This window comes from Triticum dicoccoides, chromosome 3A, assembly GCF_002162155.2.
Source record: "Triticum dicoccoides isolate Atlit2015 ecotype Zavitan chromosome 3A, WEW_v2.0, whole genome shotgun sequence".
Classification (NCBI taxonomy): Eukaryota; Viridiplantae; Streptophyta; class Magnoliopsida; order Poales; family Poaceae; genus Triticum; species Triticum dicoccoides.
The window spans coordinates 18,013,607-18,026,879 of NC_041384.1; positions in this window are offsets into that span (position 1 = coordinate 18,013,607).

A 13,273-nucleotide genomic window follows, 5' to 3' on the forward strand; every position below is an offset into this window, starting at 1 on the left:
TCGCCAGTTACCAGAATCATTCCCAGCATTTGCATTTTGTTCCCAGCTTGCACCGCCAATGTGCCATTCTACCATGGGTCTCTTCCATTTCCGGTGGTAAGCAAATTCATCCATTATGTTGTCTTCAACAAGGTAATCCACATCATCCAAGTTCGAGTATGCCATTCTACCGGACCCCTCTATATGATCGATTATGATTTGCCTTAAGCTGGTATAAAGAGTTTCAATGATCCTTGAATCAAAGGTAATTCTTTTTGCCACTTAAGGGGATATTTCTACGAGTCACCTTCCCTAAGGTGCATCATTATGGTATCATGGCAATTCAATTCCTCGCTACGTTGACAACCGATCACCACATTCTTAAGTCTGGAATTGTTGTCTTCTTAGCGAACCCTCGTCATCTGTCTTACTCCAACTCTTCAGATCTATGTTTCGTGTCTCAGCTCGAGAGAGGTTGCTATGTCTCATTCCGTGAGTTAATCCTGAGTTGTTCGATCTTCGAGAAGATCGACCCTTCTAGAGTCTCCTTCTTCTCTCCATGTCATGTTGGCAGGATTTCTCGGAGCAAGACATCAAGATAATGATGGTGATCGAATCAATGTTCTTATGAAGGGCAACCTGGATCGTGAAGATTGTGTTAGGTTGCGTTCCCCCTTCGTCTTACCCTACACTTGAATCTCGGGTCGAGATTCTTGTTTAGTGGGGGTGAGTTGTCACATCCCTAGTCCTGGCCTGACCTATGCTTGCTTCCATCTGTGCATCATGCTTAAATTTTTGAAACTTGAACTGAGGAATTTGGAAGCCTCAAAACCCTAAATAAAAGAAGCGCAAAAACCCTAAAATCTCATTCATTGTTCCAAAATGCTCTTCTTAGATGTTTAATATTTTTGGCAAGGGTTTTGATCCAAACCAAAAATAATGAACATTTTAAAAGGATTTATTTTTGGGACTTTGAATTTAAATCATTAGCTATTTGAATTTAAATTATATTCATATAATTAGAATATAATTTCAAATACCCCTGAAATATTCTATGAGCTTTTGGAAAAGTCCATCTAGCAAAATAAAAATATTCAGAGGAGTTTTTGGCATTGTTTGAATTATTTTAAATTCAAAACAGTGGCAAAAAAGATTAAATTAAAGAAAACAGAACAGAAATATAAACAAGAGAGAGCAGAAGCCTACCTGGGCCACCTACCTGTAGCCCACCTGGCGCCAGCAACCGGCCCAGCTCCTGTGCTGGCAGCCCACCGGTGCGGCCCAGCCCACCAGGTGCCTTCCCTGTCGCCTTCCTCCTCGTGCCAGTAGGCAGAGGAGGGACACCGCGACGCTGCCGCGCGCGCCACCTCCACCCTGCTCTGGCCACCTCCTGCTTGCCACCGAGGCGCCCCGACGCGTCTGGATACGCCCGCAGCCCCCTCGCTCCTCCCTCTCACTCTCTCCCGACCCCTTCTCCCTTCTCTGCTCTCCCCCTCTCGCGCCCGAGCGCGCTCGTCGCCGCCGACCACTGCCACCACGGCCACCAGGCCTCCCTCGCTTCCCCGACTAGCCCAGAGGCTCCGCCTCGACCCCCTCTTCCTCTCCACCGAGCCACGAGGTCCCGGACGCGCTGCAACGTCGCCACCATCGCCGTTCCCGTCGCCGGCCACCGAAGCTCACCGCCGTCGATTCGCGACGTCTGGCGCGTCTCCGAGCCCACTGAGCCACCCTGCTGCCTCCCTGTGAGCTTGCCGTCGTTTCCCCTCACCTCTCTCTCTCTCGCGCGCGCGCCCTGTAGCCGCCGCCCCACGAGCACCCGAAGCCGCCGTCCGCCATGGCCGGTGAGCTTCGTGCTCCCGAGCTCCTCCACCTGTGCTCGTTGCCTCCGAGTGCTCCTGATGACCCCAGTAACCCGTAGAGCCCCTCAGCTGATCTCGCCGTGCCGTGTATCGCCGAACCCGAGCACGCCCGAGCTCCGGCCGCCGCTGCCGAGCTCGAGGCCATCGTCTCCGGCCGCCCTAGCTGCTGCTGCTTGCTGAAACGGGCGCGGGTGAGCTCCAGCTCTCCGTAGCCGCTCTCCTCCATCCATTTGGACGCCGGAGGAGCGAGCCCGAGCCCTCCGCCGCGCCTGTTGCCACCGGCGACGAACCGCCGGCGGGTTAGGCCCTGTTGACCAGGGGTTTGACCTCCCCTGGGTCGATGACAGGTGGGGCCAGCCCCCTGTTAATTAGTTTAGTTTTTTTTTAACTTATTTAGCCACTGTTTCACTGCCATATGGGCCCAGTGTCTGTTTAGTTTAACTTAATGTTATGTTTAGATTAGTTATTAACCCAGCTGGTCCCACATGTCAGTTTGACTTGCTGACGTGGCCTTTGACCGGCCCCACACGTCAGTGACTCATGCCAGCGGTGTGTCACTGACCAGTGGGCCCCACTGGTCAGGTTTGACCCGGACCAGCCCCTGTTGACCTGCTGATGTCACACTGACGTCAGGCTGACGCATTAATGAATTACTGGAATTATTAATATTCAGGAAATTCCAGAAAATGCCTAAAACTTCTAAAATTCATAGAAATTCAACCGTAACTCCAAATTAAATAATTTATATATGAAAAATCATCAGAAAAATCCAATCTATCCATCTGTACCATTTTCATGCATGTTAGAACAACTTATGACCACTGTTTAGGACAATTTAATTAAATGGCATTTAAATAATCACATATGGAGTTTGAATTTGAATCTTGTATTCAAACCAACTTCATTTAATCTGTTGCTAATTGCATTAGCTCAAAACACATTCATATTGCCATGTCATGAGCATGCATCATATTGTGCATTGCATTGATTGTATTTCTTCTTTGTTGCCGGTATCTGTTCCCTCCCAGTAGACGATGTTCCGACGTTGTGATCGTTGACACTGATGAAGACTCAATGTTATCTTCAGAAGTGCCAGGCAAGCAAAACCCCCTTGTTCATTCCGATAAATCCCACTCTCTCGCCCCTGCTCTCTTTTACTGCATTAGGACAACAACGACATATTTGTTACTTGCTGCGGTAGCTGAACCCCTTTATCCTTTGCATGACCTGTCATTGCCACAGTAAATAGATGAAACCCACTAGCATGAGTAGGAGTTGTTTGAGCCCTGATGTGCCTACTCATTCATGCTTGTTTGTCATGCCTGCTACTGCTTAGAGTTGAGTCAGGTCTGATTCATCTGGGATGAATCAGAGGTGTGTGAACATGTCCTATTGTGTGTGAGCTAAGTGTGTGAACACGATTTGGTAAAGGTAGCGGTGAGAGGCCATGTAGGAGTACATGGTGGGTTGTCTCATTGCAACCGTCCTCAGGAACTGAGTTCTGTGTTTGTGATCCATGACCAGCTACTACCACACATTGGAATGCTTAAGTGCCCCTCTCGACTTATTAATCAACTTGATCTCTGTCCAGGAGTTGCAACTAGTTTCTGGTGTTTGTAGGTAGTGTTAGTAGTCTACCAAGTGGCACCCGGTACAGGTGGGCTTGGGACAGACTAGGCACAGTGGCACGGTGTACCAAGTGGCACCCGGATGGTGGGCTTGGGAACCCTGCTCACATCATTTGGGGCCGTGAGCGACACCCCGGCCGGATCTCCTTGCGGATGGAACCCGAATAGGCGATAAACCTGGACTAGAGACTTGTTCGGTTAGTCAGGTCGTGGCCGACTCCCTCGCCCGGCTTCCGCTTGAAGGTTGCTGAGGTACATGACGTGTACAGGGCGATAAGTGGTGGGAGCGTGTGTGAAGAAGTACACCCCTGCAGGGTTATCATTATCTATTCGAATAGCCGGATTCCTCGGATATGAAAACTTGGACCCCTTGTACAGTTCATAGACAAGTGAAAGTGGATACTCTAAAATACGCAAGATAAGCGTGAGTGCTATGGATGGCGTTCTCGTAGGGAGACGGGAGCGGATCCATAGTGGTGTATTGATATGGTGGATATGTGGACTCATGTGCGCCACCTCAAAAGAGTTACTTGCAGTCGTAGTTCAGGATAGCCACCGAGTCAAAGCTGGCTTGCTGCAGTTAAACCCCACCATCCCCTTTGTTGATAATGATGCATATGTAGTTAGTTCTGATGTAAGTCTTGCTGGGTACATTTGTACTCACGTTTGCCTATTTTATGTTTTTGTAGAGAGACTTCAGTCTCACTAGTAGTTCTGCTTGGACTTCGACGTTTAGCTTGTTACCTCAGCTACGATCTTGTGCCCTCGGCAGGATCTGGTAGATAGTCAGGCTTCTCAGCCTTTTCCATTTATAGATGTCTATACTCAGACATGTTAAGCTTCCGCATGTGCTTTGATTTGTATGCTCTGAATGTTAGGTCATGAGACCCCTGTTTGTAATATCTCGCTCCTCGGAGCCTAATGAATACTTACTTGTGTCGTAGCGTCATGTTGTGATGCCTTGTTGCATTTGCACATATCGAGCATATTGTGTGTATGATTGAAATGCTTGGTATGTGTGGGATCTGACTATCTAGTTGTTTATCCTTAGTAGCCTCTCTTACCGGGAAATGTCTCCTAGTGTTTCCACCGAGCCATGGTAGCTTGCTACTGCTCTGGAACACTTAGGCTGGCTGGCATGTGTCCTTCTTCGTTCTTGTGTCTGTCCCTTCGGGGAAATGTCACGCGATGACTACCGGAGTCCTGTTAGCCCGCTACAGCCCGGTTCACCGGAGTCCTGCTAGCCCAGTGCTACAGCCTGGATTCGCTCGCTGATGACCGACACGTTCGATGCTGGGTCATGGATGCCTGTCCCTGTAAGTTTGTGCCACTTTGGGTTTACGACTAGCCATGTCAGCCCGGGCTCCTTATCATATGGATGCTAGCGACACTATCATATACGTGTGCCAAAAGGCGCAAACGGTCCCGGGCAAAGGTAAGGCGACACCCGTGGGAATACCGTGCGTGAGGCCGCATAGTGATATGAGGTGTTACATGCTAGATCGATGTGGCATTGAGTCGGGGTCCTGACATCCACAGACATTTTACAAATAATAAAGGAGCAGTTTTCAAGTACCATATCCCAATTGAGCAAAGATCAATCTGAAAGATTAGTCAGAAATCAACTCACCTGGACATTGGTTTGAAGAGCAGAGCTGGCATCATAGGCAGCCTTGCTAGCTTCATGCACTACCTTCATTTGCTCCATCATAAGGCCTGCTTGGCGTATAGCTTCCTTAGAAGCGCTCACTAGGTCATCTGGGACATGATGGGTAACAAAGAGTGGAGTTGGTGGAACAGTCTAAGCAGCCGGGGGATTTGAGGCATGGAGTTGCATGGACGGGGCAAGGACTTGGGCGGTCTATGCCGAAGGATGATCAGTCGACATAGGATCGATAAAAGAGACAGAAGCCCGAATTGGATCTCCGGATTGCTGGATCACTAGTTCTGGCACTGATGTCGACTAACGTACCTTTCTAGTAGGCACCCTCCTGCTTGATGTCCTGCCCTTTCTTCCCGTGGTCTTCTGAGGCACATCTTCGTCGTCGTCTGGAAGATCAATGACATTTGGTGGTGCTGCAAAAGACTCGACCGCAAGAGTTCAGTCGACCGACAGTACAATTGACAAAATGTGGGCAAGATTGTAGAGTTGTACCCGCTTTGGAAGTGGCCGTGTCTTCAGTCTCCTCATCATCTTGATCCTTGTAAATGTCCATGGAGGTCCCAGAAGTAGCAGCACTAAAAGTTTCAGAACTCACTCGGTCAAGCCAAAGAATGTGTCGACAGGAACATAGAAGTTCCCAAACGATGCAAAAGCAAAGAGAGAAAGCAAAGCACTTTCAGAGAAGTGATGGGAACATCCACCTTGATCTTGGGCAAGGCCTTCCAAGGCTTTGAGGGGGCGGTCTTGAGCTGCTTGGAGACCTTTTCAGACGGTTCCGGAGACGAAGTCCGAGTGCGTTTTTGCACATGTGTGCTTGGAGGAGCTGCCTTGCCATGCCTGCCCGCAGGGTCTTGAGACTGTTTGGATCGGCATTCTGAGCGAGGTGGTGAGTCGACTTTCTCACTGCCATCCGAGTCATCGCTGTCATCTTCATTGTCATTAGGGGATTGCCAATCGCCACTCTCGTCTATGCTCTCCGTTCCCTCATGGACTTGCTCCCCGTTTGGCATCGAGTACATCTCAGTATAAATCTGCAAGGCAAGAAGTTAAACAAGCATCAATAGGATTCAAGGACAGTTGCAAAACAGAATAAAATGCACTCGGTAACAAAGATCAGACCTTGTCTGGCTCGTTTTCGGCGTCGAATGGTGCAACTCTTCTGGACCCCCTGGGGTTGTCTTTGTTTCCAGTGATGCTCTGCAGCCACTACTGTACCGTCTCCTCGGTGACTTCCTCTGGGTCGATACGAGCGGTGTCACTAGGGCCCGAGTACATCCACATCAGATGATCGCGAGCTTGAAGAGGCTGGGTGCGTCTATTGAGAAACACCTCCAACAAACCCATACCAGTCACGCCTTCACGGACTAATTGGACTACCCGATCGACTAGCATGGACACCACTCCTTTCTCTACTGGAGTCACGGTCAATGAAGAGGGTTGGCAGACTCGATCCATGGTGAAGGGAGGAAGACCAGTCGACTGACCATGAGTGGGTACATCTTGGCAACAGAACCAGGTCGTCTGCCACCCTCTAACCGACTCTGGAAGGGTCATAGAAGGAATAGTACTCCTACCCCTCGTCAGAATCCCTAAACCCCCACACATTTGGATCACGTGCGTCTTGTCGTCAATCAGATTTGCCTTCTTCACAGTTTGAGAGCGGCAAGTAAAGATGTACTTGAATAAACCCCAATGCGGTCGACAGCCCAAGAAGTTTTCACACAGATAGATGTACGCAACGAGATATGTGATTGTGTTGGGGAAGAAGTGATGAAGTTGGGCACCAAAAAAGTTCAAGAAACTCCGGAAAAAATGGATGTGGAGGCAGAGTGAAACCGCGGTCGACATGGGTGGCAAGGAGGACGCACTCACCCTCCTACGGCCGAGGCAAGGTCTCGTTCCCAGGCAACCTCCAAGCCTAGGCCGCAACTAAATTAAACTTTGTGATATATTCGTCTTGTACATCTTCAGCAGAGAGGTTCTGTTTTACTAGGAATATGGTGCCTTCGTGCTTTCTTCTTTACTTGGCCAGTTCTTACTTGTGAACTATGCAATGCATTGGTCTTGCTGATTGCACTTTATGATGGGACTGTCCATAGGGCATTTGTTGAACTTCAATGCTATCACACCTTTTCGTTTATCTAGTTTTTCCTATAAAGCAGCGCTAATATTTGTGTTTGTCCATGAACGCTCCCTTATGGTTGTGCCTTAGGCATTACTCATAAACCATGTCATCATGATCAGGTACCTTGCTACCACTCCATGTACGGGTGCACCATCAAGACACGTTACGTCAAGGGAGCGGATCACGAGAATTCATGCACATGTGCGCGGTGCTTCTGCTTAGAAGACTACGGCTTTGCTGCCCCAACTCCCATGTTCCTGCAACGTCTCAACAACGAGCATAATTGCCGATCATCTGAGTTTGAGTACGGGCATCGTTCCATCCTGCTGATCCAGGACGAAATGCATGTTCACCACAGCCGAGACGGTGGCCGCCTGTTCCTGGTAAAATTCACACCAGTGCCGCCTTTTGGCAATGTCGCCTCGATCTTGTGTATTGATCCTCAACCCTTTGATTGGAAGTGCAGGTTCAGTTGTCTGGTGGGTTTCAACTGCAACACCATTGGATGATATCCGTATTCTATTTTTCATCCCAGGAGTACCTATTTGTTTTTTTGGGAAAATAAGAAAGACCCAGGACTCTCCATCTGGACAATGCATGCAGCCATTTTACTAATTATTCACAAAGACCTTACAATATAATGTATCAGTAAGTCTGAAGTCACCATCTTGACAATATTTCTCGCTACTCCCATCCACTTGATGAAGGGTACCGATTGGCCGAGCCGAATACCAAACAGACATCGAACTAAGGCTTATCATAAAAAATCAGAGGCCCAACCAAGCCATTGCCCGATCTTGGACACACACCGGTATGGCGCACTCTCAGATGTTGCCGCCGCCGTCTTTCACAGATTCATCTTCAGAATAGTTACTAACACATCGACATTGTCAGGCCCGATCCATCACCTGCTCCGGCCACCGACCGAAGACCAGGTTTTCACCTGGATCTGTCCCAAGAACATCCAACTGACAACCTGTGCACCGACCAGACCGCCTTTAAAGCCCTAGATCTGGCCGACCAGATCCGGCGACCATCCGCAGTAGCACTGCCACCATGGGCACCCTGGCACACCGGCCACTGCCTGTGTGTGCACCACTGGAGCCTGGGAGGAGGGCAGACAGCCCACCTTGCCAAACCGCGAGAGGCACCAAGAGGTCCACGAGCTCGTCACCGTCTCTGATCCGAACAAATCCGGAGCCAAAGGCACCAGATCGGCGACGTAGATCCGCCTTGGACAGGGACAACACCACGCCATGCCGCTGCCGGAAGTTCGAACTTCAACTGCCGCCACCTTCCTGGGCCGCCGTCCCGGGATCCAGGGCGGACGTCGCTGCCACCACCAGCCACGTCCCGCCGCTGCCGCACCGCCAGCAATAGGAGCCATGGCCGTCGTGACCGCGCGGACGCGCCAAGGGGTCAGCACCACCCGATCTTCCATGTTGCCCTGCGTCTCCGCCGCCTCCGCCCATTGCTGCACCGCCACATTGTGGCGTCGCCGGAGGTGAGCCGCCACCCCGCCACGACCCAGATCCGAGAGACGCGCTCCGATGCTATTGGGCGACCCGCCTAACCTGATCCTGACGCGGGAGGGAAAAAGGCCTCCGCCACCGACGTCGGGCGCCCGGGGGCTTCCTCCAGCGGCGAAGGAGGGGAGTACATGGATGGGACATGCCCAGCGGCTGCACTTGACAGAGAGAGAGAGAGGTGCGGGTGCATGGCCGTTAGTTAGGTAATTTCCTTGCCATCTCCACGTCCATGGGGACACGACCGTTAGTTACTCAGTTAGCCAGCTCCACATCCAGTGGGGCCCAGCTGGTCTCTTTGCCGTATGCCTTTGCCCTTTGGGACCTTTGCCATCTGCTGGCGGACGACAAAGAACTGGCTGATGGCAGATCATATCTTTGCCATCAGCCAGTTCTTTGCTGTCTGCTTTTTGCAAGCGGACGGCAAATACCTTGTGTGCCGTCCGTTAGCAGACGGCAAAGAACTGGCCGATTGGAAATTCTCTGATTCCTGTAGTGATAGCTTATATAGCTCAGGTATAATCTATAGTAGTGGGGTCACAACCTCAACGATGGCCTCACTCCGGGAGGTAGTGATTGCAAAAGGCAGGGGCGGCGGGAATGGTGTGACACGAGAAGAGAAACATCCATAGAGGCATGCACCCCCTTGTTCGTGGCGTGAACATGAAGCACGCATGAGGTGTCTTCTTGAATGTCATGTCGCCAAAGTGGCAATGGCACGCGGCGCAGAAGAACTAGGTGTTGTGTCTAGAACGAGTGCCGCAAGAGTTGGCCGCCAAGCAGGGAGGGGCGTCTAGGGGACGACGACAACATGGATCCCAGTATTCGCTCCATCTGGGTTGACGCGAGAGTAGCGATCGCTGCGTCTACGGTGGACATAACTTGAGGAGGCAACCTGTGATCCACCTCAAGGATCGTCCGCATGGGTGCCGTCAGTTGGCTAGAGAACTGATACATCTCCATCGTATATATTTTCCAAATACTTTTGGTCTTGTTTTGGACTCTAATTTGCAAAATTTGGATGAAACTAACTCGGACTCGTGCTGTTATCAGCGGAACTACCATGGTGTTGTTTTGGTGGAGAAATAAATTTACTTGGAATTGGACGAAACTTTGTGGAGATTTTTTATTGAATAAATAAAAATACTGGAATGAAGATACACCGAGGGGGGCACCAGTTGCTCACAAGGCAACATGGCGCATCTACCCCCCTAGTGCGTGCCTTGATGCCTTGTGGGTCCCATAGGCGGTCGTCTGACCTAATTCCAAGGCTATAATTTCCATTACCCCGAGAAAAAAATAAGAGAAGAAGTTTTATTGTGTTTTACGACATGAAGCCACTGCCACCTCTTGTTCTTCATCGGGAGGACTGATCTGTAGTCCGTTTAGGGATCCAGAGAGGTGCATTTGTCGTCATCATCGTCAACTCTTCTTCACCAACAATTTCATGATGCTCACTACCGGGAGTGAGTAATTCCTTCATAGGCTTCCTAGATGGTGATGGAGTTGGAGGATATTTTTCATGTAATTGGGTCAATTTGTTAGGGCTTGATCCCTAGTATTCATTATGTTCTGAGATTGATGTTGCTATGACTTTGCTATGCTTAAGGCTTGTCAGTAGGGCCCTAGTGCCATGTGATTTCTGATCTGAACCCTCAATGTTTTCATCAATATATTTGAGTTCTTGATCATGTTTTGCAAGTTGCATGATCCTATTATGTGTTATGGTCCGTAGTCCCCAAGGTGACAATAAATGGGATTTACTTCGGTGATGACCGTAGTATGAGGAGTTCTGGTTCTCGATTAAAAGGAGGCCTTAATATCCCTTACATTTCATTATGGACCCCACTGCCACGGGAGCGTAGGAAAAAAAGATGTCATTCAAGGACTTACTATAAGCACTCGTATGACTATACACGGAATTCATGCCTACATTGAATTGATGAACTGGAGCTATTGTGTATCGCTCTAGGTTGTGACTATTACATGATGAATATTATCCAACACAACTATCCATTGCCGATCTAATTCCTATGCTTTCTCTCATATTGATCTTTGCTAAGTTACTAAACACTACTAAAAACTGCTACTGCTACTACCACCAAACTATCATATTGATCTTTGCTAAGTTACAATTACTACAAAACTGCTACTGCCACTGTCACCACTGCCACCAAACTATCATACTACCATGCTACTAAACACTTCAATGTAGATATTTAATTCCCCATGTGTGGTTGAAGTGACAACTCAACTGCTAAAGCACAGAAATATTCTTTGGCTCCCTTTGGGTCGAAGCAATAAATTTTGGTGAAATACTACCCTCAAAGACTATTGCGATCCCCTATACTTGTGGGTTATCAAGGTCGTGCTAGTGTTGCGAGGGGCCACGGGATGTGGTGGGACAAGAGACGCCACTGCCTTGAGCTTGAGCTTGGGGACGAGTGTGCAGTGCACCATCCACCCACCAACGGCATGGTCCGACCTGCGGAATGTGGGAGCAGCTATGACAGGATCCGTGACAGGAGGGGCCGCCGACAAGGCCAAAGAGACAACCTTCGCGGGCATGGAGAGAATCACGGACACTGGATCTGCGACCTTGCTCGGATGCATCACTAGCACCACCTCGGACAAGACACATACATGGCCGGGAGGTGTAACATCATTGGCGGTGGCTGAGCTAGAGCCCCCGATCCGGATTTGACTTGGGTTGGAACGGGGATGGCAGCAGGACGACAAACGACACGAAATCAACGAGCAACATGGGAGGTAAAGGCGGCAGCATGACAACTGAGTCGTGTCCAACGGGGCCGGAGTGGCCGCCGATGTCTGCTAGCAGGACGTCTCGGGTTTCAAAAATTTCTCCCATCTTGTTTTTCCATACATGTGATGTTGATGATTCCTGAGAAGTAAGAATCAAGGACATGGAGAACCAAAATCTTGTATTTCTTGCACACGCACTATTCACTACCAAATTTGATGTTTTTAGTGCAGTTCACACCAAAATGTATTTCATAATGAAATTTTACAAAAATTTAGTTCCACTATTCCCTATATTCACGTGTATTGGAATTTTTGAAACTTCAAAATGTGGGTTTCAAAATATTTCTAAAAAAGGAGCTCATGGAACCTAGGAGCAAGAAAGCCGCACTCGTCATAGATGGTACTACAAAAATAAACTAGTGAATTAATGATGGCTAAGGAAGCTTGATGTTGGCGGCGCTGAATGATGCTATCGATGTAGCTAGTCGATCTATGCTACTTTGAGTCCATGTTCTTGAGTAAGTTACAACTAGCTGCGTTGCTTTTTTAATTTTTTTTTGCATTTAGGCTTTCGGTGGATGTGTAATGGCTCTGCTGAGCTTAGACCAGTTTAGTAGCTGTTTTTACATTTGTCCTTGTAATGTATCTGTATGGTTACTGTTGGAGTAAATCACGTTAGGTGACGTTCAGTACGGTACTAGCTAGTCAGGTGACTCAGTTTGTTAGTTAGTGCATGGATGAGTCAGTGTAGTTTGCATGGAATGAGTCCAAGTCGGTGGCTCTTGACCGTGTGTTGGTGACGCATGGATAGGAGTGGATGGCATTACGTGCATGTAGTTAGTGATTAGCATCATGCATGGAGTTAGTTGGAGTAGTGGCTAGATGTGCTGGCCGGTTGGTGCGTGCGTTGTGTGCGTGCGTTCTGTTTTCTGTTAGCTAGAGTAGTGGGGTGAGTGCGTTGATCCGTTCAGAAACAGGGCATGTATGCGCGTGGCCGCGGCAAGCGGATCGTGAGCGTGTGGAGCGCAGCGACGTGTGTGCGAGCTGTGTATAAAGCTCCCTCCCGTGTATTCTTGTAAGCGTCGATGTGTGTAGCCATGTAGTCCGTGTGGCTGGGGCTAAGTCTGTGCTCAGGAAAGAAAAGAAGGCCGTTCCGGCGGCGGTGGCGTACGTGCGCCACGAAAATCCATCGTCTCCAGTTCTTCTTCTTCCTTTGTTTCGTTCCAGCGAGTACACCGTGAGGGAGAGAGAGAGCGGCGGCGCCAACAATTGGTACACAGAGCCAGGTTCGAGGAGCGGCCGTGGCGCGCGGCGGCGTCCTCGGTGCGCGGCGAGCGCGTGGCGTCGGCAACGCGCGGCGAGTCCACGGCGGTGTGGCGTGATGCCGGGCACGCGGCGAGCGTGTGGCGTCGGCAACGCGCGGCGAGTCCAAGGCGACGTGGCGAGATGCTGTGCGCGCGACGAGCAGCGGCGGCCGCGGAGACGAGGAGGTCGCGGAGGACCTGCGTGGTGTCGCAGAGGCCGCGGCGGCTCGGCGCGACGACCGTGGAGGCGCTGCGCTGCGGTTGACGGCGCAGCGGCGCAGGACAATAAGCCACGGCAGCGAGCCGGGCGCGACCGATGCGTGTTATGGGTGCGCATTGGACGCGTCGGGCGCGTCGGGACCGCGGGCGCGCGTACGAGCATGCGGTTGACGTTGGGAGGAGGCGTATGTCGTCGTTGTGCTCGAG